Source organism: Leuciscus leuciscus, assembly GCF_965113295.1.
Source record: "Leuciscus leuciscus genome assembly, chromosome: 4".
In the NCBI taxonomy this organism is placed as follows: Eukaryota; Metazoa; Chordata; class Actinopteri; order Cypriniformes; family Leuciscidae; genus Leuciscus; species Leuciscus leuciscus.
In genome coordinates this window covers 17,052,800-17,077,503 of record NC_138728.1, presented here as the reverse complement: position 1 = coordinate 17,077,503, position 24,704 = coordinate 17,052,800, and the positions used below count along the sequence as shown (strand labels likewise).

The 24,704-nt window shown below is 39.7% G+C and overlaps 2 protein-coding genes across 7 annotated transcripts in view; both read right to left on the bottom strand.

Annotated features, from left to right (window-relative positions):
- The window catches only part of nav3 (neuron navigator 3), a 315,297-nt gene that overhangs the window by 129,502 nt on the left and 161,091 nt on the right, over positions 1–24,704 (bottom strand). The window contains exon 1 of one of the 6 annotated variants that reach the window (XM_082168170.1): positions 15,740–18,099. The exons of the other annotated variants lie outside the window; for them this stretch is intronic. The gene's annotated coding sequence lies outside the window, so the exon portion shown is untranslated. Of the gene's footprint in view, positions 1–15,739; positions 18,100–24,704 lie in introns of those variants that run through there. 6 annotated transcript variants of the gene reach the window in all.
- LOC309496359 (uncharacterized protein) overlaps positions 1–24,704 on the bottom strand; it is a gene marked incomplete at its 3' end in the record, with an annotated part of 158,636 nt that overhangs the window by 7,547 nt on the left and 126,385 nt on the right. The window lies entirely within an intron of this gene.

Genomic DNA, 24,704 nt, shown 5'->3' with positions numbered 1-24,704 from the left:
ACACACACACACACACACACACACACACACACACACACACACACACACACACACACACACACACACACACACACACACACACACACACACACACACACACACACACACGTCCTTCATGAAGAGCACAGCTTCTTGATTCTTTCGTAAATGTGAACCTGACCCGTATTTGAATGATGACGTTGGACAATGAGCTGAATGAAAGAATGACAGTGAGTGACAGAAAATGAGGCAGTGCAACTGTCCTTAACCTCACTGTGCCGACACACTGCATCACCATGGAAACAAAAGAGACTATAAAATGAATGTGGAAAAAAATGCCAGAGAGAGATGAAAGTCTACATCTCAGTATTATTACTTTACCGTCTACTCCAATTTAAATATCAAATTCATGAAGACAGTCTCATCTCACTCCATTACTGAGAACACAGGTGAGACTGCGGCCAGGTCAAGGCAGGGGAGATCTTCTGAAGTGTGATAGGCAAACAACAAAAAAACAACAACTGGCACATATTATAAAGGTGCGGTCACATTTACAGTTGTTTGGCATATTTTCTTTGTAATTCTTTGTGAAATTTACAAGCAATTTCTGAGTAAAAATTGTTTTAAAGTAAATCCTTCAACCTTTTTAGTGTCGGACCAATTTTTGCAGATTTTAAACGCAGAAATGTGAAGTGAACTTTTCTAAAAGCACTTACTGTACATTAATTAGTGTATCATAAAAACTAGTGTATTATTTAAGCTACAAAGCTGTTTAAATCAAATAAATCAACAGTTTTGTTAGAGTTACACTGTTTTCTTTTTCTTTTTTCTTAATATTTAAAGAGAGAGTATTCTAAAGTTTGTGAATTGGCCCCATTCACTTTCATTGTAAGTGTCTCACTGTAACCCAGATCGAATGCAAATTAATTGTTTGTGGTATTTATGCCAAAAATGCGGTTCACTGAGCTTAATTTTTTATAACATATAATTATGTTATATACTGAACTCAAAACTTGATATGGTTTGTACACAATAAAAATAAACCATAAACTTCTTTATTCACTATATAGTGTGCTATTCAGGGCACTAGGCCAGCATGTGTACTCTCCCATCTAACAGAGAGAAAGAAAAAAAATGGGAAAGAGCATTAGGAGGGAGGGGGTTTGTCTGGTAAGCTGATGAGAGAATCAGGTGCTGAGTCGTCTGGTGACATAATATGATATAAAAGCCGTCTCATCCCAGACTGCTTTCTCTCTTTCTCTCTCTCTTTCACTCTCTCTCTCTCTCTCTCTCCGATACGACTGGAAACGTGAGCCACAGCAGCAATCGATTTTCCAGCTAGCCCTTCCTGCGTTTCTTTCTTCTTTCTTTCTTTGCAAAGAAGAAGAAGCAAAGCGTGTTTTTGATTTAGCATCTCAATATGTCGGCGGCGGGGCACGAGCTTTAGAGGGAGAGATCGCCTTTCCCTTCCTATTAAGTTCTCACATAGCGGCAGGCACTGACGCAGCAGGCGAGCGGCCCGTGTGATTTTGTATGATTACTTTATTACCGATTTGCTCCGGATGCACCAGTAAATATCCTAGTGATATGGTGGCGCAGGCTAATAGCCTGTAAATGTCTGTTTGATATAAATGAAGCTGGAATGATGGAGCGATGCTGCAGAGCATCTTTTGTGGCAAGTCTGACTGCACGTCTATCCCATCTAAATAGCCGTGGAAAGTGACGGTCGCTCGCAATTTGAAAACTGGGGCATCACTGGAGTCATCAAACAAAGGCTCTTGAGAAATACATCCATTAGCTCTGATAGAAGCCTAAGGACAAAGAGTGTGTGTGAGAGAGAGAGTGAGAGACAGAGAAGGAGGACAGAGAGGCAGGCGGTGTCTGTGTAGTTTAGAAGTGTCTGTCTGGATTCACTGGCCAATGGCCATTACATCTAACATGCTCATACAGGAGAATACATTTGCCTATAGACTAAACACGTAATATGCATGTCATGTAAACAGCCCCTTAAAGGTGCAGTAAGCGATTTTTCAAAAAGTCTGTTGAAAAGTTGTCGAACCGAGCACCACAACAAACGTGTTGCCAATCAGCAGGGGGAGTATGATGGTGGAGGAGAGAGAGTGAGCAAGAGGGAGATTTGAAGAAAGACTGTTGAAAGAGAGATGACAGACAATACAAAAGAGAAAATCTCAGAGGAATATCACTGGAAAATGATCAGGCAAGAGCTTTATGACTCACGTCAATATTATAAAAGCTTTCCAGGACAGTTTTTAGTGTCATTGTCTGTCGCTGCTGAACTGCTGGTGACTAACAACCAACTCTTGCTTACTCTTGTGTACTGTATGTCCTTTTTTTGTGCTTCCTTGTCGTCCGTTCATCATCTTTGCTTCATTTTTCGTAAAGCATTATTTTGCTTTGCTTCTGCTATGATAAATAGACATCCAGTCTTGCATTGTGTGTGTAACGGAGGCCAGTTAGTGACACTAGATAAGAGAATGCGGTGTTAAGCATCCTTGTTAGCACAAATATCAACAGTGTGTTCAACAACAATTCTGGGAGATCGCATACTGCACCTTTAATTTATCACCTCAGAATTACCCAATTACCGAACCTTTATTTTCAGCTTGAGTTTTTAACTAAATGAGTGTTATTTCAGTTTAAAAAAAAAAAACATTCAGTGCATCACTACTATTAAACTTCAATTACTTTCCTACGTAATCAAACTTTCATTTTTCGCTTGGTAGACAATAAAAAGGGTAAAAAAGTCCCACTGAACTGAGCCATATTTAGGGATGAGACTAAAGACTGTTTGGACTAGTGATTAACCACCTCGCTACCATCCAGAACACCCTACTAAAATTTATTTAGAATCACATAACAACACCCACAAAAACCATCCTCAACACAGCAGCAACGTTAAACAAACAAAATGACTTTAGTTTGTTTGTTCTTTTCGTTCATTCTTTTTTAGTTTCTTTTCTCACGCTTTTATCATTTTCCCCCCTTTTTCACTGGGTCATGTACTGCTTTTAGGCAGCTCTGTTGGAGGTTTTTCTAACATATGTATTTTGGTCGCTTTAAAGTCATTCATCAGACTCTAACTCTGGCCTCTTTGAACACGAAACGGCAAATAAAAGAAACTTTTTAAGAGCGTGATGATTTTCTGAGAGAGAGAAACCACTAATTACCACAAAACCAAAAACGTTCATCTCTGGCGATGTAAACTGGCACAGACTTTAAAAAAAAAAATCTCTAAACAACACGCATTAACAGTGGCTCTGTGAAAATCTGCTCTCTGGCCCAACTCATGAGTCATACTGACCGATAAAAATGCAGTCCTGGGGAATGCTTTGTAAATGATACAGCCTGCTCAGAAAAGACCTTTAAATCTGCTGCCTGTAACTCAAACCCGACTGCTGGTTTCTGTGGTTCATGTCGGTAATTCTTCCCAATGGGCAGAAAAGTGATATTTTGCTGCCGTAGGGGTAATGCCCTTGTCACCACAAACCCATCTTACCCCTGAAACACACACACATACACTCACACACACTGCCCAGTGCTGACAAAACTCTGTTTCTTTCATAATATGACATATCACACATGGGCAAAGCATTTGTCATTCCTATTCTACATATTAGCGCACCTGATAAAAGTGCTGTAGCTCCATACAGACCCACAGTTCTCCCACACAAACTTGATATTTCGCACCTCACGGCTCATAGAAGACTCTGCACCTGCTGCATTGTTTTAAATGTGCCCTGAACGCAGAAGCAGAGCAGAGTCATCCGCGCTGGGAAACTCTCCGTGTAATTCTTCACAAGTGCCATGCCCGATTTCCTCTGTGATCATGTGTGCAAGAAAACATGGACAAAAAGCCCAGTCAGAACACAATATCACTATCAGATTCTACTCAGGACATGGCCTGTGGCTTTTTTGAGCACCATAAATTAAAATGAATCCTCATCTTTTATGGTACTATTACCAGTTTCCAAAGAGCACCAACAAAATGAACCTCTTTAACTTTTAATATTATAATTTAAATATATAGGTCTTTAGAAAACCATCTGGTTACAATTTTTTTTTTTAAAGTAGGGGTTTTACTGGGGAATGCAAGAGGGTGCTCGAGGTCCACATGGAAATAAATAAATACATTTATTTCACTGTATAAATTGTACTTATATATGAATAGCTATACCTATTCATATATAGGCAGCTATATAGCTACCTTTCACAGGAAGGAAGTGCACTTGCAAGGCCGTCATCATATTGTGATGACATCAAATTCATATCAAATTTAAGAACCATATACAGTAAAAAAATTTATAAAAAATTTGTCTAGGAAGAGGGATCTGTTTCAATCTAAAATGCTAATTTTCCTGTCTGCCTTTTTTTTCTCCAAAATAAGACAAAAAAAAGGTCAAAAGTGAAAATGCACAATGATTGAATTACATGAGAGGAGACAAAAAACAACTAAAAACTAAAGTTTATTCAGTGATTAAGTACTTTAGATTAAGACTGCACTGCTCCTCACATTGTTCATATCAGCAATACAACTGACACACATTCAACTTTGTGTGTCTGTATGGAGCTCTGCTAAATATCCCCAGTGCCTCTGAGGCAGTAATGATCTCCTGTCTCTTTTCCTCAGAATCCCAAACCCCCCTACACGCCCCCTGAGGTCAGATGAGCATGGCAGGTATGCGGCCTTGGGCTGGGCTCTCATTGTAAATATTAGCCTTATCTCCTCTGTTTGACTTCTGCATTCATTCATCTCCCTCACCGTCTAAGACCTGCTACTTCGGTGAGCTGCAGAAGCACCTCATAGGTTAAATATGGTCTCAGCAGGCAGATACCTGTTAAACTTTCACTCGCGGTCTCTCGTTGGATGGATTAAGTTAGAAGATCTAAGAGTTTGTATCATGAACCTTCACATCATTTATCAGCAGTTGTGGACAGTGAGAGGTGAACCACCATGTCTGTGCTCCCACAATCAGCACATGCAAACGATTTAAGATAGGACCACCAAACAACCTCTGCTCTAACTTTATCTTCTTTATTTCAACTCTAATATATCTGGAATGTGACCTATCAAAACTTCATCAATCTCCATTCCTTCACTGCCATTATCTTTTACACAAAGGATTTTTTTTTTTTTTTTTGATGCTAAGGACCCCCAAAATGGATGATTCCTTTTTGAGGGACCCTCTTCCTTAAGCACAAATAATTAGCTTTTATAGTGCCATTGTACTGAAACCAAAGCATATTATTACATATTTAATTAATATTTAAAAATATTATTATATCATTATTTATATAATTTTCCCCCAAACAATTTTTACATAGAACTATGAAAAAAACAGATGAACTGAAAATGTATGAAGTATTTATATTGTGATTTATACATAATTTATGCGGTATACACAATGTAGCATTTCTTACTGCTGAAAATGAGGGTTGTCAATAGAATAAAATGATCACAATACATCTCATAATTCCCAAACAATCTTTTAAAAGAATGAAGAAAAATGAAACAGTAATAATGTGTTTAAAAGCCCTTTTGTTCTTACCAAATTTTCTGTGGACCCCCAAGCACTATCCTGGGGGTCCCTTAACCCAAGTTTGCATATATATATATATATATATATATATATAAATAATGAGGGGATGCAACTCACTGGGAGTGTAACGGAGAACAAATGGCAGTGAATGAGCATGTGAAGACAATCAGGAGGGTCTGCAATGTGTGGAGGAAGCAGAGTGAAGTCAGAAGATGTTAACATGGACAGGATATCAGTCTCCTGCTGAGGAAATGACATTAGACCAAAACTGCTCTGATCTAGCAGGTTCATTTCCGCAACTAAAGGTCTTAACAGAGTTTAATTAGTAATAACAGGTCAAGATTTTTATCGAAACACAACAACATGGACAAATAGAGTTTTACTGCTGTAGTAAGACACAATCTCCATTGGTGGCAATTGCAACTGAGTGTCTTATCAGTCATCTTGACTCTTAAACAGTATAACCAATGCAGTCTAAGACAGCAGCTCTCTGTTTTCTTAAGCAATGATAGAGCAGGTTATCTTATTGCAGCAGCAATGGCTAATTGAATTCAGAGCCGCAGATACAATCAGCTCAGTGTGTCACTAGATTACTAGGGCTTTACGCACGTGGTCGCTACGGTAACAGAGGAGTGAACTTCCTTCCTGATGAGCGAACAGCATCAGTGCTGTGTATCAGAAGATAAGAGAGAGAGAAAGAGTCTTGAATCTGTTTATCAGGAGGAAATGAGGGAGTGAGTGGGAGTTGATGGGGATTTGTTCCTGATGAGCCGTGCATCAGGTGCTCCTCTGAGAGAACTGAGATCTGTTAATAAGATGCTTGTGGATGGATGTTTGATTGGGCCTTGTTGTTGTTGTCCTTTTTGGTCCTTTCCTAATGATAAGAATGGAATACTAGAGTACATGTTACTATTTACTACATATATCTATATCTTTTAGCAGTCTGAATGAAAACGGAGTCAAGAAAAAGATCATGGTTAAAAAAAGGTCAACATGGCAAATGGGATACAGTATACATTTTAGTGTGTTCTACATACAATTAGAATGCAAACACAATGCACTAAACAGTACATAAATAAAATTAGTAGTATGCTTTTCCGAACATACACAAAGCACATAGAGACACACATATAGTCACACTCATAAACTATTCTCTAGTGCCTTAGTTGCAAAGTCACACTACTTGCTAATCCAAGTGGATCAAGTGAATTAATCAGTGGACCGCAAGCCAAAACCACATGATTACAGGCCAGTTTGGCCATGTTCCACTCAGGTAGACAGCAAGCTAATGGCGCACTAAAACTCTCCGAACTATTCAAAACCACAGTAACAGTCTGAGGGATGTTTTTCCAAAAAGAATCCTCTCGGACAATCTTCCAAAAAGAATCCTCTTGGATCCTTCCCTCTTCGCCGTTCACATGACCTCGGTCAGCTCCCTCAGCTGACCCCAAAACTAACTACCCTTCCTCCCACTCCTCTTCCTCCTCCTCTGCCTCTAAGGAGCCCAACAGTATTGAGAAACTCAAAGATATAGATAAACTGAAGAGAAATCCCTGGTCTACTGTATAATACATTAAGAGCCTGACTACCTCCAAATCCAAGAATATTTTCACATAGTTTTTGACAAATCCTCCCACAAGTTTGAGAAACAGTGCATACAGGTGGTGGATCAGAAGGGAAAGTACCACTAACAAACACTTGAAAGACAAAGGACAACACTTAGCAGTTCAAAGTTTCAGTCATACTCTCACTCTTCATGTTTCTGGCTGATTTCCAGCAAGTGTAAACCTCTTACACAACATGAGAGACATGAAAGCAAAAACAAGAGCGGTCACGGGAGTCTGTACTGCCCCCATTATAAACAACAGCTCAGGGAAAACAATAATCTGGATCTGGTCCAAACAGGTGCTGATCGTTTCCTCCCATCAGAAGCGACTGATCTGAAGGAAAGCACTTTTACGGCCTTATGGTTATGGTTTTATTATGTCTTTAATCGGCTTCCAGCTTATCGCTGCCTATCTGGAGTGATGGAGATAAACAGAGATGCTCATTTGTATCAGTTCCAGCTGAGGTGAAGAATAAGACTTCAAACACACAGGTTTTTCAGACAGGTATTGATGGCTTTTTTGTGTGTAGAGCCTTAAAAGAGTGCAGGTGGCTTTAAAAAAAAAATTTATCTGAGGGGAGATATATGTACAATATACTCTCAATTGGCATTAAATGTACATATACCATGTGGGAAATCTAATGAAACCCAACTTGAGGTGGTACACCTGGTTTTAATCTAATAGACCAACTTCATAAAGCTGATTTAATCTGGTAGACCAGTTTGGACCAGCAACTACCTACCATGTGCCAGAACCCACCTGGACCAACTTATGACCTGGTTTTCCAGCAAGTGGTCTGTTCCAGCATTACAACAAACTAAATATGGGATGGTTACATATGGTAACATAAGTTTTGTTAAGAGGGCCCACATACAAAAACTGGCAAGCACATGAATATGCAGGTCTGGAGACACTAGCACTGTTTTATCTTTCAGGCAATATATTATGCTCTTTTAATAGGACAAGCAAAGACTGGAAGACTGTTGTCTGGAAGCTGTGGGAAGGTGAAGGTGGCATCAAAGTATCTCTCCCACAGTGTCAGATCACACAGGGCTCCGGATGACCCTGCCATCCATCTGTAAGTGTACACCGGCAGATACAACAGAGAAAAACGAGAAAGCAAGATCACCCAGACGCTTGACTGAGACAGCAGTTTGTGTTTCATCAAAGCTGACACAGAGTCTTTGAAGTCAAATTTCATAAAAGCATAATACATACAGTGCAGTTTATGTGCGTCCTACTCTCTGGGAATGTGTGTTCTTTAGATTTTTTACAAGTTGTACAGGCCAATCGAGTTAAGCCAGTAGCAACAGGAACCATCTTCAGTTTAGCAGTAAAACATGATACTAAACACTTTATTGCAACGCTAATTCAAGAAAACAAACTTTTCGCGCATTTGGATCTGTGTTTCCTCTGAGACTTTGTGTAGATTCATGGTTTCCTGTGAGACAGTGGGTTGTGGGAATGAGGACAGAGAAAGCATGAATGCAATCACAGCAGTTTTAAAGAAGAGTTGGCTAATAACTTTCCTACCCTCTCTCACACTCTCTCTGCCAGATGATATTGCATAACTATCATCAAACCGGCTCTCAATGTGGGAATGTCAACGACCGTACCAAGGAAGTGCTTGTGTCAAGCAAGCTGCATGAGTTAGTTGATTTGCCTGCTTGTCTATGATTGTGAATATAGGACTATCTGTATTTGTCCAGCCTTGAGCAATAAGATCAAAGCCTTGTATCTTATCATCAGCGACCTGAATGGATATTGGTGCATTCTTATCGAGCGCATATCCATGGCTAAGCACCTGTGCTGGCATCTGGATGTACCCTACTCTACAGGACTGTGATGTCCATGTTCTTTATTTGACCCATTAATGCATACATACATCTGCACCACTTCATTCTCCAAGTAAGGCATCAAGGTGGCATAAGACACTTTCAAAATATTTGAAAATTGCAGACCTGCCAAGAGACCCTGAGCTGGAGATTAGAAGGAATGTCAGCAAATAATTCTGAGGCAGAAGAGGTCAAAAAAAAGAAAAAAAAAGACATTGGTCCACGGCATAGTTATTATCCAGGACACTAACAACTAATAATAAACACAACAGCACTGAATTCAGTAGCTCTAATAAGCTGTACTATGCTAAGACACTCCAAGCTCACAACAAAGTTTTTTTCTGACTACAGATCAGATTTTGCTTTTACTTTAACACATGGGGAAAACGACTTTACAGGGACACTTGGGCAGAGTTTTAAACTCTTGGCTTGGTTTTAAACAAGCAGACCTGCCATTTGCATCTTTATCACATTCTCTCTCTCTATCACATCCCCAATTAATAAACTCATATGTGAAGCTCGATGAATATTAGTAACCTTGGGCAATCTGTAAATAATGGCTGGAGATCATAGCTAGGGTACTTGAGGCTACAAGAGTAATTAAGAACAAACTTTGAAAACTTCTTCTCTGGCCAGAGGGTCATTACTGTGTGTAGAATGCTTGCAAGAAAACTACTATATATGTTGCTCTCAAATCCTATTAACTCCAATGATCTAGCAGAGCGGTTTTCATTGTCATGACAGGCTTAACAGGGAGATGATGACTGTAATTACAGGTAAAACTTGTCAATGAGAGGATAGATTCATCAGTCACAGTCTTGGCCAGGACTCTTTCCACCCATGCAGTAAGGGCTGTCCGCTATCTAACTATCTAGAGATTTAATTATAGATTCAAAGGGCAAAAATAGCTCTCAGACTGTCTCAGGAGGAACAGGAGAAAGTGGAGACATGGGCTGTTCTGTTATCATGCTGGAAAAGTGAATAACCAGGCTTAGTGATATATGTTGACCCCACAGCCAAACTCTCAGAGAGCTCTTGGGGACAAAATCAATTTGTGAATCTTTGGATTGGCATCTTTTTTTTTTTTTTGCTAGAGAACAGGAGTTGGACAAAAAGCTAGAGAATGTCTGTCTTGCTTTTCTGCTTCTTATTTCTCTCTCACACACATTAAGAGTTCCCACCTGAGGGGCCCTGTGCTCAGAGACTGTCCAAATAGGGCAGACACATATCGGTGAGTCTGAGGAAATGCTGCCAAGCACAACAGTATAAGGTTACAGCAGTCACCCTTGAGAAGCCATCCAGTTTTTCACAAAGTCTTGAACCACACCACCGGCAGCAACCAGCGAGACCCTGCTTCACTGTTTAACCAACACACCTCTAGTAGGTCACTTTGAAGATTCTCTCCTTAGTGTTTGTATGAGTATGATTCTGAAGATGTATATCTAAGTCAGTGTGTGTAGACTTTGCCCTATCACTCTTCTCCAGACAGGAAGGACGATGTTTGGAGTGAAAGCAGTGGTTGCAGAGGCAGACAGTGTCTCTGAATCATGGCCCGAGTTGTGAACGTTTGCTCACAGAGGATCCTGCTGGGCCAGCATGAGGCCAGGGCCTTCACCTGACTTGCTCCTGTCCTCTTGCAGCTGTGTAAATACAGACTACGACATATTCGCTTGAATGCACATGGTACCGAGTGCTACACCGCTGGAAGCCAACATAAAAAAAAAAAAACAGGTGGATTTTATAATAGTGTCTGCATGCAAGACATTTAGCCATTGTTGGTCTCGGGTATATATATATATATATATATATATATATATATATATTGCAAAACTGTGTAAATCAACTTTAAGCTCAACAGAGCCTTGATTCACTATAGAAAACAGAGTGGTGAATGCTTTCACAAAGGTCCTGTGTATTGATGGCACAGACAAGTGCTGCCATCAAGTCGTCAAAACAATCGTATACAAAGTTTGTGAATGTGAATGACATAACAATGTCACAATAATCAATGTGAATGTCCATCCCAGACATAATATTGTTTCTAAATTATGAATGCTAACTGCACAATTCATTTTGAATGCCTTTTGATAACTGTTAATCATTTTAAAATGTCTTTTTTTTTAGGCAACGGCCTTAAGAGACCAATCTACATGGTCAAATGCATAAAGCATCAATTATATACCCAATTCACATATTTAGCACCACATTTTGTAGCAGTTGCATGAAAACCCGTGCTGTGATTGTTGGTAGGTAAAACAAAAAGGCAAAAAATGTGCAATTGCTCAAAGCATTCATTGTGTTCCAAGAAAAATATTTTTTGGGGGGGGTTATTTACAACATCCAATCTCATTAGTAGGAACTTCCCAGGACGACTTGAGGACAGATATTTGTTGACCTTCGTTGAGACAGCCACACATGTATCTGCATTCTCTTTGTAAACACGTTACATGCAGATGCAAGAGAGTCTGTGATGCTGGTTTTACAAATTGGATGAACTACTTAGCACTGATTAGTTTTTGTGTTTAAGCCAGGTGCAGCTATTACACTATATTCTCGCAGTTATGAGTCTGACATGTAGGAAATACACAGAGCTTCCTCCAGCATCTGACCTTTTTGTGTACAATCAGCCTTGGCTCGATGTGAACCCTTAAAGCAGACCACCCCTGAGTTTAACTACACCAAGTGCTTAGAAAATCCAGACATTAGGCTTGGGCCAGACAGCCTGTATGAGAGATCAAATCAAAAACATCCGACACAAATGTAACTTTTTTTCTGAGGAAGCCCAACACTGTTGTTAAATGATTCATTATGGACCACTGTGGAGCAATAGACTTCAGAGACCTGCTCAGTCATAGATAAACCAACGGCAATCAGCAGGTGACCTTTATAAAGATGGCGCTTAACTGCTGAAGAACTGGACAGCTTAGGAATAACCCTTAAATGGTCATGTCATATAATCTATAGGCTCAAAGCCTGAGGAGGAGGTTTACATTCCAAGCCAAAAGTTGTGAAAAAAGACAGAGTCTCCACTGACCAAGCGAGAGGGTAGTGTAGAGAGAGTGAAACATAGAATCTAAAGAGCAAAACCCCAAAACATATGTACTCATCAATTACTCACAACCTCTGGGACAGTTCTTGTGCAATTTTCAGCAAGGACAAATAGAGCAGTGGCCAAACTCTTCCTACCAAGAGCCAGGCCCTTATGAAACGGATGCCAGCCGTACGAGAGAGACGGACATAATTGTACATGTCACTGACCATCAACAAGTACAACAAATAGTTGAACAAATTTTGTAAATTATAGTCTTTACAGTAGTGGGAATGGAAGTCCTGTTCGAGCTATCAGCAGGGGATCATGTTGGAGAGACCACAAATGCAATCCTGGCTTAAAGCGGCCCGATAGCTTCACCATTCTGCATAAGCCTATGTTCCGCATAGTGTAAGCGGTGTACCCCTCAGTGCAGATGTGGTCCAATCCAAACATTCCTTAAGGAGCTGTCTGCCAGGGTTAAGACTCTCTCTCTCTACCAGCATTGCCCTTCTTAAGGTCTCGACAGAAGGCTTAGCTATCGTTACGCCTGTCCTGGGTTCAATGGGTTCTCTGGTCACCATTACAGGGTACGGTTGAGTCCCATCAAAGCCAGACCTCTATATTGTAGATCACGCAATGGCTAACCGCAATAACAACTTTTCCTCTTTGTCCTCAATCAAGAGCATCACGTAAACCAAAGCCCAATCTGCTCTCCATTTCCTATGAGCAAGAGGAGATGAAAGATCAGGTGCATGTGGCATTCATGCTGCCTCTTGGCCAGACGTAAAAAGGTCCAGCTTTTGGCAAGCACACCTCTTCTTTCATCCCTTCTTCCCACCACTCACACTCCCCCACCGGACCCCCTGTCTCTTTTTAATCTATTCCTTTCAGGGTGCAACGGAAAGCTTATGGGCCCAAAATCTATTCATGCAACCCATGTGAATACAGCGTCTTTTCTGAGTCAGTGAGTTCACGGTGTTTGTCACCCTGTGGTGTTGAATAAGTCGGAATGGTGGTAGACCTAAAACAGAGGTGGGTCTATTTCTCAAGCTTGCTTGCATTACCTACAGCTATTATAAAAGACATGCACTTTTTTGGGCAGATTGTTAAAATCAGTTAGTAAGATGTGGTGGGCACGATACAACATTAACTTTACGGCTCAAAGCGTACCTGCCAGCAAGGAGGAGGGATCTAAACTAGAGTGCATCCAGAGTGGTCTGCAGAAAAGAGTAAACAACTGGCCTATTAAAGTGTAACTGCTTTCAGCCCGCAGCCAAGTGCTACTTCAGAATATAAACCTGAGAAAACAAGCTCCGACCCACAAACACACTCTCAACATGCACATAAACAATGAAGGATCAGGGCAAGCCTGGCACGCCTGTAGCTCCTCTGTCTGCCAGGTAATAAAAAAAATAAAAAAAATAAAAAAAAACTATGACTACCCACAGTAAAATATTGTGCAAAAAACGATACTCCTCAGGTCCAAGTTTAAATGTTTGCCATCATACTCCGTTTCTATTTACGTGGGAACAATTTGATTGGACCACCAGGGATACACATTCAACTGGTTGACTAATCACTAGGCCTGCATCAAATCAAATGGAATTAAATGGAATTCCGTGAACACAATTTGACTCCTCGTTTGATCTTTCCATGTTTGTTTATTTTTGGTAATGTGATCATGCATTTAGCTAGCAATATAACCCCCTCAACTCCTTTTACCACATCCATTCCAGAATTACACAGTTTTTAAGTCCAAAATAAATGCAAAAAAGGGCACAAATTCTGTCTGACCTTTCTTTTTAAACTAATGCAGGGTTTAATAAGATTTTGTTCTATTATTATTATTTCTGCTTGCCTGGTCAGGCTAGCAGTTTCAATAGTAACTTGCCCTGCCATCATTTTCACTAGCCTCACCACAAAAGTGGTCTAAAAAAATGTAATTTTATAAATGTAATGAATTTTAGTTTTAAGAAATGTAAAAAATTGTATACACACATCTACTGTAGATGCAGGTGCACAGCTACAAATCAGTGTAGAGATTTTTTTTTTTATGGCATACACAAATGGATGACCTTTTCATTGGCAACACAGCAAAGGCCCAAAACTCTCAGACTATTTCTCACAGTTACTGTTGAGCCCTATAATGCATAACGGTCATGCAAAAAAGAAACCTTGAACCTCCAGCCATGAGATAGGACACTCATTTACCCAAAAGTCACCTTTTTGATGAGTTGGTGCAAAAAATATCTTTATCTTCCCTTCCCCGTCTCCCTCCCTCTCTTCTCTTCACCTCGCCCGATCTTTCTGCACATCTGTAGTGCTGCACTCCAGCATCCTGTTTTTATGCAACTCTCAGCAAAACAGGCGTTTGCCCCTAAGGCAGCAAGTGCATGGAACATCTTTTGCCCAGAATATAAGAGATGTCACATGCTGCCACACCTACGAACAATTTAACAGAAAAGCAAAAATTGTTGGCAAGTAGTTCCAGGGCTGTTGCGGTTTTGAAGTACATAGAGAGATACATAGCACAGCGTTTTCTCAATGTGGTGCTCTTTAGCCTGTAGCGATGTAACATAGCCATCCTCCGCATGACTAATAGCTCCTGTCAACCTGGGAAAATGAATATCAGAACGTGCTTGGGCTATACGCACCAGCGGAACGGCCCACTTGGAGACTGTGCCAGTTCTATGGGTGTATGTGTGGCATATGTGTGTGTATGTATGAGATCAAAGGACAGAGAGCATGGCACACTCCCACCATGTACAATGTGCTTCTAATCTAACGCTGCCCCTTAAACCTCTGTAGCTTAATTAAACCGGATTTACTCCAGATTACTGCAATATTGGCTTACTTAGACTACACAGAAAGAGGGGCTATGATCCATGAAAGCTAACTACTCATCCCTTTTCCTCTACTCCCTTACCCAGCACCTCCATCCTTACCTTTCCTCTCTCAGTTGTTCCTTTATGAAGTCACAATAAAGCATGAGCAAGAGAGAGAGGAAGCAGGCAGATGTGGGCTTATTAAAGCTCTAAAAATCTGCAGTAGGTGCTTCCATCTGCTTCCAATGCAGTAAGTCTTCTTTATGCACATCTTCTTTCAAGGTGAGCGGGGGTGTAAGCCAAACACACATGACCACTTCAGTGTGCAACAAAGTGTGCAATTCAACTGAACTAACCCTTCTGAAAAGACCAGCATTGTGTGGTGTGTTGTAGATGCTGGTGTACTAAAATGACTAAAACTGAATAAAAATAAATTAAAGCTAAACAGAAATAAAAAATAAAATAAACAAAAGCACATAATAAAATCCTTAAAACTGAAACTGAAATGAAAATATGAAAATGTATGAATTAAATGAAATAAACCCCAATAAATAAAATGAATGCTGCTCACTCTTCCAAACCAAACGTGTATGATTGCTTTCTTCAGGTTTGGAATGACATGAGAAAATTATGTCAGGTGACCCAGGCCTTTAAAAGGTCAGAGGTACCCATATTGCACAATGTACAGATTTACACATGCCTGCACATACAAAGGTGTTTTTTCCCCCAGCCTTTTAAATGAATAGAATAACTGCAAAAATTCTCCAGAACTAGCCAGATAAATGGGCAGAAGGCAATACACACACCACAATGGTCTAAGAGCTTAAGAGAATGTGATTTTGAAGCACTTAAAAAAGGACATTATGAAGTTCTGAAATAATACCACAGACATGAACTAACATACCTCTCAGACAGCTTCAAGTGGAAGTGTGTGTTGAGGTACACAAACTAATCGACACCGGGATGACAGCAGTGGAGGGAAAGAGATAACGAGCTTGCGAATGACTTGAGTCACCATCTGTAATGGTGAGTGTGCTATCACATGACCTCAGTGAGATACAACGGACCCCTGTACCACTGTCATAACCGCAGTAATGGACCGTTCACTGAAGCATAACCTCCCCTCCTCACTGGATCATTATGAGAGAATATTTGTTAGCACATTTTTTTGGGATACTCAAGGCCCATCAAACATCAACCACTGCGTTAATGGCTGACCAAAAGCATGCATGAACCAATTGGAGGAGAACTGTTTGTTCTCTATTTCTCTCTCTCTCTCTCTCTCTCTCTCTCTCTATATATATATATATATATATATACTCAGTAAAGTTTAGGAGCATTATGCTATTAAGGAGATTACACCATAATTATGAGATTAGGAGGCTCTGCTATTTGTCAAGGAGGCACAGAGAGGAGTTTGTGTGGTGAGAGAGAGGAGGAGGGGGGGAGGGGGGGGGGAGGGGGAGGGGGTCAAAGTTTGTGGTAATAAGCCAGACCCCTTTATGTCTGGTCACCCTGGTCTTGACATGAACAGTTTTGTTGTCAATAAGGCTGCACTTCTGTTTTAAACACCACTTATGAGGAGCTTAACACCTTCCCAAAATAATATTAACACCCTTTGAATGATGGGAAATACTTAACCTCTGGTCTGCATGGGCAAGTTGGTGAGGTGGGATACAAGCATAAATATTCAAAAGGTACACATATAAAGGTAAATATATATATAACTACAAGCAATTTCAGTGCCACGCGCATTACAAAACGGAAATGCAAAAATAAAATTTTAAAACATTTGTGCCGAGTTACAACAAATGAGCAACTGAATCTGAGCCATCTCTGAAAATTGCTTATCTGATCTAATGCTTTACTGCTGGCACAACTTTTTTTTAACTGGCTGTTGGCTGGTGTAACAGGACACACACACACGCACATACACAGTGAGTTCAGAGTCTGTGTACTTCACAGTTCATTTGCTGCGATCATCAGGGGAAAACACAGATTTAATCATTTAACCTAATGCAGTACTGGGGCAAACCACTGTAGAAGGCATTGAAACTTTAAAACTTTCTCACAACAAAATTATCACCTCAAACTGCTTCAATGTTCCTAAGTACTTCGTAAAACGTTTGGCAGTTCTGCATCAGTACAACATTAATTTGTGCCACTTCAGTATTTGTACTTTTGTACCACATTTGAGGGTGTACGTGATTTTTTCATGTTCATGAAAGAAGTCTGTTATGCTCACAAAAGCTGCATTTACTTGATCAAAAACAGTAAAAACAGTATGTGAAACACTATTACAATTATTAACTGTTTTCTACTTTAATATATTTCAAAATGTAATTTATTCCTGTAATGGAAAAGCTGAATTACTCTAGTCTTCAGTGTCACATGATCCTTCAGATTTGTTGCTCAAGATTTTATTTTGACTATTATCAACCTTGAAAACGGTTGTGCTGCTTAATATTTGTCCTTAATTTTTCACTAATATTACAAACAGAAATCATTTGTAACAATGTAAAAGTCTTTATAGAGTCACGTGCGATCAATTTACCGAATGCTTGATGAATAAAAGCTTTTTAAAAAGTAAAAAAAAGAGTTTAAAACTATAATAAAAAAATAAATAAAAAAACTTCTGACCCAAACTTTTGAACGGTAGTGTATTAAAGATTGAGTCAGACTGCAAGGGGGTTTCTGGGATCCTGTAATACTTGAAGATGCATGTGGCATCGTCGATAAGAAAAATCCTTTCACAGTAGCCAGCAAAAGATTCCTGAGGTGTCCAATAACCTCTAAACATTCACGCATGTCAGTGCACAAACACTACTGAAGGGCTTTGGACTTTTGCCCAGGGTGCAGAAAATCCAATGATTCTGTAGCGGGTCACGATGTTATCACGCAGTCTGACTCACAGAAGGGCACTAACTGAACTCTTTCTGTTTACCTCTCCTCTCCTCTAGGGATGAGCTCCCCTAATTATTGTTAGTTGTTTGAACTCGCACTAGCATTATTAAACAGGGTTTCCTTAGAATTACTAGTCAAGTTGTTCAGACAATCTGACGACTAGTAGATTATAAAAATATGTAGCTTTGCGCATCCCTCCTCTCTTTTCCTGGTGTGTATTAATGGCATGCTGGGATGTCCGCTCTGTCCCGGTCCCTGCTGATTGCTAATGAGCCCCATGCTTTGGTTTCACAGATGTTCCTCCTTTGTGTCAAGCCAAGAGAAAGTGTGTGTATGTGTGTGTGTGTGTGTGTGTGTGTGTGTGTGTGTGTGTGTGTGTGTGTGTGTGTGTGTGTGTGTGTGTGTGTGTGACCTCTGTGTGCGGCACTGGGCTCGTGGCGTGTAATCGGAGCCAGTTATACAGACAGTGCCAGGTGTGTGCACTGCCTCCATCCCTCTATCAGCACAATGTCAGTGAGAGAGAGAGAGAGAGAGAGAGAGAGAGAGAGAGAGAGAGAGAGAGAGAGAGAGAGAGAGAGAGAGAGAGAGAGAGAGAGAGAGAGAGAAAGAAAAGCACATATTGTGAGAATGAGTAAAGGAGAGCAGGTCTGGAATGAAGTGAATTCTCCAGGAAAATGAGAGAAAGTAAAAGAATAAGTGAGCGCATTAAATAAAGTGAGAGAGGTGGGAAAGCTGTCAAAGTTTATGTAACAAATGACAAATGCGGCTGATTGGAGCAATGAAGGAAAGGGAGTGAAAGAACAGAAACTTTAAACTAGAAGACTGGAATTGGGAAAAGTAAGTGAAAGGTAGTAGACTAATATCAGACATGAATCACTTGAGTGCGTGTTCATACGTTTGATATAATATAATATAATCTGACAAAATCATGTTTTTAAAGTTAGAATTATGCATTAAATGCATTAGTTTGTATAAATTATTATTAGCTTTCAATCAAAACCATAGAAATCTAAAGAAGTTATTCTTAACATTTTTGACACCAAGAATACCCATTGTCCACAACAATATTTGAAGGACCCATGACTTTTTCAGTTGTTTGTTATTTACATTATAAGGAAGAAAAATACTCAGTATTTACTCAAAATTCCAATGTAATTTTATAACTTTAGCTACCTCCTACATCCAGGTTTTCCAAGACACAGGTTGTTTAGAAAAGACAACAAAAAAAAAGTTAATGTTGTTGAAGGGGTGAATTAAAATATCTAGATTTTGTTGTTGTTGTTTAGCTTATTTAAACGCTTGTTTCTTCTTATTTAAAATAATTTGAAGTCATCTTGAGGCCCACAAGTGGACCCAAGCCCCCTGGTTGAGACCACTGATCTACAGAAGGCTATGTTAGGTTATAAAACTGGTTAAATGTGTGTAAATTTGCCGGCTCTAGTTGCTCCATTCTTTTTGTTCTTTTATGTCATTAAACAACATAGAAGTGGCAGTGTACAGTTTGTCTCCCTCTCTCTGATCATTTATTGGCCATACCTTTGAACTAGCACAATGCCTGGAGGTACTGTGTTTGTGGATATGGCCTGATGTGTGTGAGAAGTAGTATGAAAGCATGTGGGTAACTTCCGTCCACAGGCTGTACTGTGCAAAGCGGTAAGAAACTTTTCTGCTGCTCTACAAGCGCTGCATCAATAAATACCATTCAAGAGATTCAGATGTGGCAGAAGTGCTCGGCCACTTAATGATACTGGTGAACAGAGGGAAACAAAATGATACATGCCAGATCGTTAAATGTTATTAGACGTAATTTTTTCTTTCGAATAGAGCTGCGTGCACAGAGTGTTTTTGGTCTCTGGATGGCTCACCCCTGTAAAAAACCAAAACACACACACACAAAAAAAACAGGATGCCTGGCAAGATCTGTCCTTTAGGTTGCGCGCTGTTTTTCTCACCAGTTTTTCTTCCTGTTTTAACTAAAGGCTGATTTGGCTTCCAGAGACGTTAAATATAAACCTGCACGGTTGTTTTGAATACAAACTCCATAATGCAAAATCAAAACACTTACAGAAAAAGTTTACAAAAAAAATGTAATGAATTTTCTTTCATTACTTACTCACCCTTATGTTGTTTCTTTCTTCAGTAGAACACAGAAGGAGAAATGCTTAATAATGAGCTAGTTGTTCTTTTCCATGGAATTACAGTGGATTGGAGTAAAGCTTTCATACCACAACAAAAAAAGTAAATAAATAACACAAAAGTGATGCACAATAACTATTTTTTTTTCAGTCTTCAATCAGTCTTTCGATCAGCTTCAGAAGACTTACAAATAGACCACGTTCATGATACTTTTATGGTGCACTTGCATCTTTTTTGAAGTTTTAAAGATTCTTCTTTTTCAATCTTAATTGCATATAATTGCAGAATACAAAAAAATGTTTGGGTAGATGTTGTATTGGTTGTGCAAGTCAATAAAGTCAATAAACACTTCTGTGCATGTCAGTTACTCGTGCAGCACACTCTCTTTTACCCGTGCACTTGTATAATAAACAGAACATAACAGTAAACCAGTCCTTGTTCATGGGAGTCAGAATCAGATTTATTTTATTAAAAAAAGAAATGAGTTGCGGCAAACAGTAAAGGCCTCAAGAAATAAACTGAACAGTGTGCCGAGATTATGCCTGATTTTATCTGAATAAACATCATCATCACTCAACCCTTGAGTAGGCACACTGGGGGAAAAAATATGAGTGAATTATTAGATTATGTAGGTTTTTACAAGTCACAACTCTTTAGAGAGCTTTTGGATAGTATGTTTCCATTCGAGTTGGGCTGTATAATGGATCTGAGCCCCCATCTCTGCTTGTCTAAGGGGGAGCATCATCACTTGTCTTCAGTGTCCTGCACTCTTCCAGATAAGGAGTGCAGCACGCCAGACCACCCATGGCTATGACATGCACAGAGAGAAGAAACACCCCACCCGCCGACCTCAAGCCTCAGTGTTTCACCACCGACAGCACCTCTGCTGCTGGGAAACGCTGGCACTGTCCCCTTGCACTCTCAACATTCCCCTCCCTTCCCCATCTAACACACTGTGAGCCACCAGTGGCCTGTTTACATTCCCTGACTTCTTAATCTCACACATACAAATTTTAAATGGGACAAGTACAGAGCTCTGGGGAACCTCGCTATTGGACCACACTGCTGAACTCAGTAAGAATGAAGAGGATTAATATACATGAGTATGTGTCTGTGCCCATATGTAACGGGATGCCCTGAGATGACAAGAGCCTTAACACAGCTAATGATAACGTGAATATATAATCCACATTTCACATCGCTGTAAAAATGAGTGAAATTAAAGAGTTTGTTCATCTATATAAAGTTGTTTTGGACTCTTGTGTCTTTTATTGTATATGGACAAAAACAGGTGGAATATTCTTCAAATTATTTTCCTTTGTGTTCCAAAGAAGACAGAAAGCATAGGCGCCGATTTACGTTCCTGCCTTTGGGTGCGAATCATTTTAATTAAGTTACGGTATTAAAACACAATATTTCTAACACAGAACAATTACGTAACAAGGTGAATTAAGTTGTATGCATATACTTTGAAAATGAAAATGACCACTTTGACATTTGCAGTAGGCTTATACATGACACTTAATAATCAGGGAATTTTCCCGACATTAAATAAATAACCATTTACATGATTAGGATGTTTGCATTGTAAGAATGTACGGGGAGTTCAGATATAAAAACACTGATTCATTAAGTAACGTTTGCATATTGAAATCAGATGGAGCGGTGGCTTCACTTGTTATGTCGTCAAGCCCTCGAGCACCCACACCCATGCTTTACTTTTTTCAATTGTGACAGACAAGACTAGCAAAACCTCAAATGAATCTGCTTGGCGGGGATTTTTAAAGACTCTCACATCCTTCATAGTGCCCCGCCTTCCTTCTGTCTCTGCTTCGGTTTCCAGCCAAATGTATGAAAATTTCTATATTATAAGCTACTAAAAAGTTATACAGCAATGGAGAGGTCTGAGTTTAAGGGAGGCTGCTTTTCATTGGACAACAAATGAGTAAATATAGAACCTGCATTACATCCTGTTGTTGACAATCCAGTTTTGACAGTAAGGAGCATTTGGGGGATTTCACATAACTTTAATATAAAAGACTCATAGAGCACAAGAAAACACATAAAATAAAAATGTAAGATGGCAAAGCAAATGGAAGATTTGCACAGGGTGGAAAACATGTGTCCTTCTGAGAACAGGGTTTTGCTGTCATAATTCTACACTGGATGCTAGAACAACATATCAGACAAACCTCATGCAGTATGGAAGACTATCTCCCCCAGTCCATCTGCATTCAAAGCCAAGCACTTCAGAGGAGGATTTACAAAAAGCTGTTTGGGACAATAAATCATGCAATAAATATGAGTAATAAAATATAACAGATGGATTCATCTCAACAAAACATTGCTGGATCATTATTTTGGATTTATATCAACAACTGTTTTATCTGATGATCTAAACACTATAAAAATATGTTTACTCTGAACAAGAAGAGAATTCATACTTTTAAGTCTTTATGTCCCAATTTCAGTCTTGTATAACAGTGAACAACACCCTATGGAGTCATTCCATTTTCAAGTCAGTTAAGTAAGTGCTCTTTAATGCAGAAAAAATCTAGCTGAATTAGAAAACTGTTCTGATTTCTCATCTACTAGTTGTGTAAGAGTTCATAAAATTAGGTCTAAATTAATAAACATTTCCATATTCTTCCAGTTTCCAAGACACAGATTTAATTCAAATACCCTGTTGTTTCCTTCTTTTTGTTCATATTTTTCTCACATATTATCTCTCTCATCAAGCCTGCCACAGACACACATTCTCAAACACACCTCCTCACTGCCCTTGGTCTCAGGTGTATAAAGTGTACAGCGTAAGCTATAATCAGTTCACCAACCAGACCAACCACATATTTCCTCTATTTACCATGGGAAACTGCATTGAGAACTCTGTGGAGAAAGTGGCTGGAATGATACTTGCATAACCATCTTTTTTTTTTTACAGTCTCTAACACTGTCATGAGATAAGGCCCTTGCATACTGTAAACTACGCAGGCTCCCTTGGATGACTGCTCTTAAGGTGTCCAAAAGAGCTTCTACAGCACGCTCGCCATCTGTTCTCACATTAACCGTTAAGTTGTTCCATGGGTTTACTTTAAATCTTGCTCTGTGGAGCTCCTGTTTGTTTGGAAACTTGATAAATAGCACAAGCAGATCACAACACCGCCAGCTGTGCGGTAGACTGATGTCCTCAAATGCAAAGTTTGACATGAGTTTGCTGTCCAGACACATGATTCAAATCAATCTGCAGCCGCATAGAGACTGTCTCAACACCAAACAAGGTGAATGTGCTGCCCTCTGTGGGAACGACTACAAACATGTCCAAACAGGCATGTGGGTATAAACCAATCCACCTGTGCTGAATGCACTGACATGCCACTACATTATGAACTTAGACATCTTCACTAGCCCCACCAAAACTAGACTGTCAGGAGAAAGCAAGTACTGCCTCAGGCTCTTCATCCCATTCAAAGTGAGCTGCAAGACCTGAGTGGACAAGCCCACATTAGTACTAATTGTTCCCTTGTGACCAGTCAGAAAGGGACAGGTGGGACATTTCTTAAGTTAAGGAGATAGGAAGGTATTAAAAAGCCAGTCATATTACATTACATGACATTTCTTAATAATATTGTAAAATAGTGCTTGCTCAGTTGAGTTTTATGATTAGTCTTAACATTCCTGCTGCATTTTTAACAGCAAACTAAAGTGAAGAGACAAGGCTGGTGATTTTATTTTATTTTTCGCACTAAAGGGCATGACACTTGAGTTTGTCATGGAGCACGGAGTTAATAATACAACACACTTCCCCTCTTTCTTGGCCCCACTGCCCTCCAGCAACCCCAAACATGCTCACAACCGCTGCACCAGAAACCCTGAGCAGTCAACCACGACCCTGCTTTGAAGTGAGCACGCACTTCCTTCAAGTTACAAGAAAACAGCCTTTTCGGATCTGAATAGGGAGGAGGTAAATCTAAGGAAGTCACAAGTGAGACAATGGTCAAGATGAGCTTACTAAACAGGAAGGTTTTTTTGTTTTGTTTTTTACCTAAAGTTGACTTTTTTCAATTGTGACAGGCGGGACTAGCAAAACCTCAAATGAATCTGCTTGGCGGGGATTTTGAAAGACTCTCACATCCTTCATAGTGCCCCACCTTCCTTCTGTCTCTGCTTCGGTTTCCAGCCAAATGTATGAAAATTGCTTTCAGAAATATTGGCATGCTTTTCTTTTGAATGGGTAAGAGTTCATGGGAATCCATACATGTCTATCATTCGCTAGCAATTTGATCTTTGCCTTTTTAATATCGTGAAGCCTGAGAAAAGAGCAAGGGGAAAACACCAGCCATATATCTGTAATGGAGCACCCCACGTGGGGGATAGGGAGTTAGTGTGCTGCCCCGCTCTGTTTCACACAAGAGTTTCCTCAGGTGGCCGAGTCTCCCCCGCAAAACACCCCCTAAAACTGCCCCCATGCTTCATTTCACAGATAGAGATCTTAATGGCCTCAGCAAAACTACAACAGCTCGTTCGTAAACGGAAAGTATTAGCAACATGAGAGACATGGTTTGTAATGATAAACAAACAGCCATGCTCAAACAGTGTGCATGATTCAGCAAAGTGTGAGTTTTCCTTCAGATATTAAAGGGATAGTTCAGCCAAAATTAAAATGTTGTCATCATTTCTTTACATCGTTTCATCAAAGTTGTCTGACTTTTTCATTTCTGGGTGAACTATTCATTTTAATATATAAAATAAACAAACCATATAATTAATTCAATTTATGTATGTAAAGCATCTGAATTCATACATATGTACTACTGCATAATTTCCAGCAT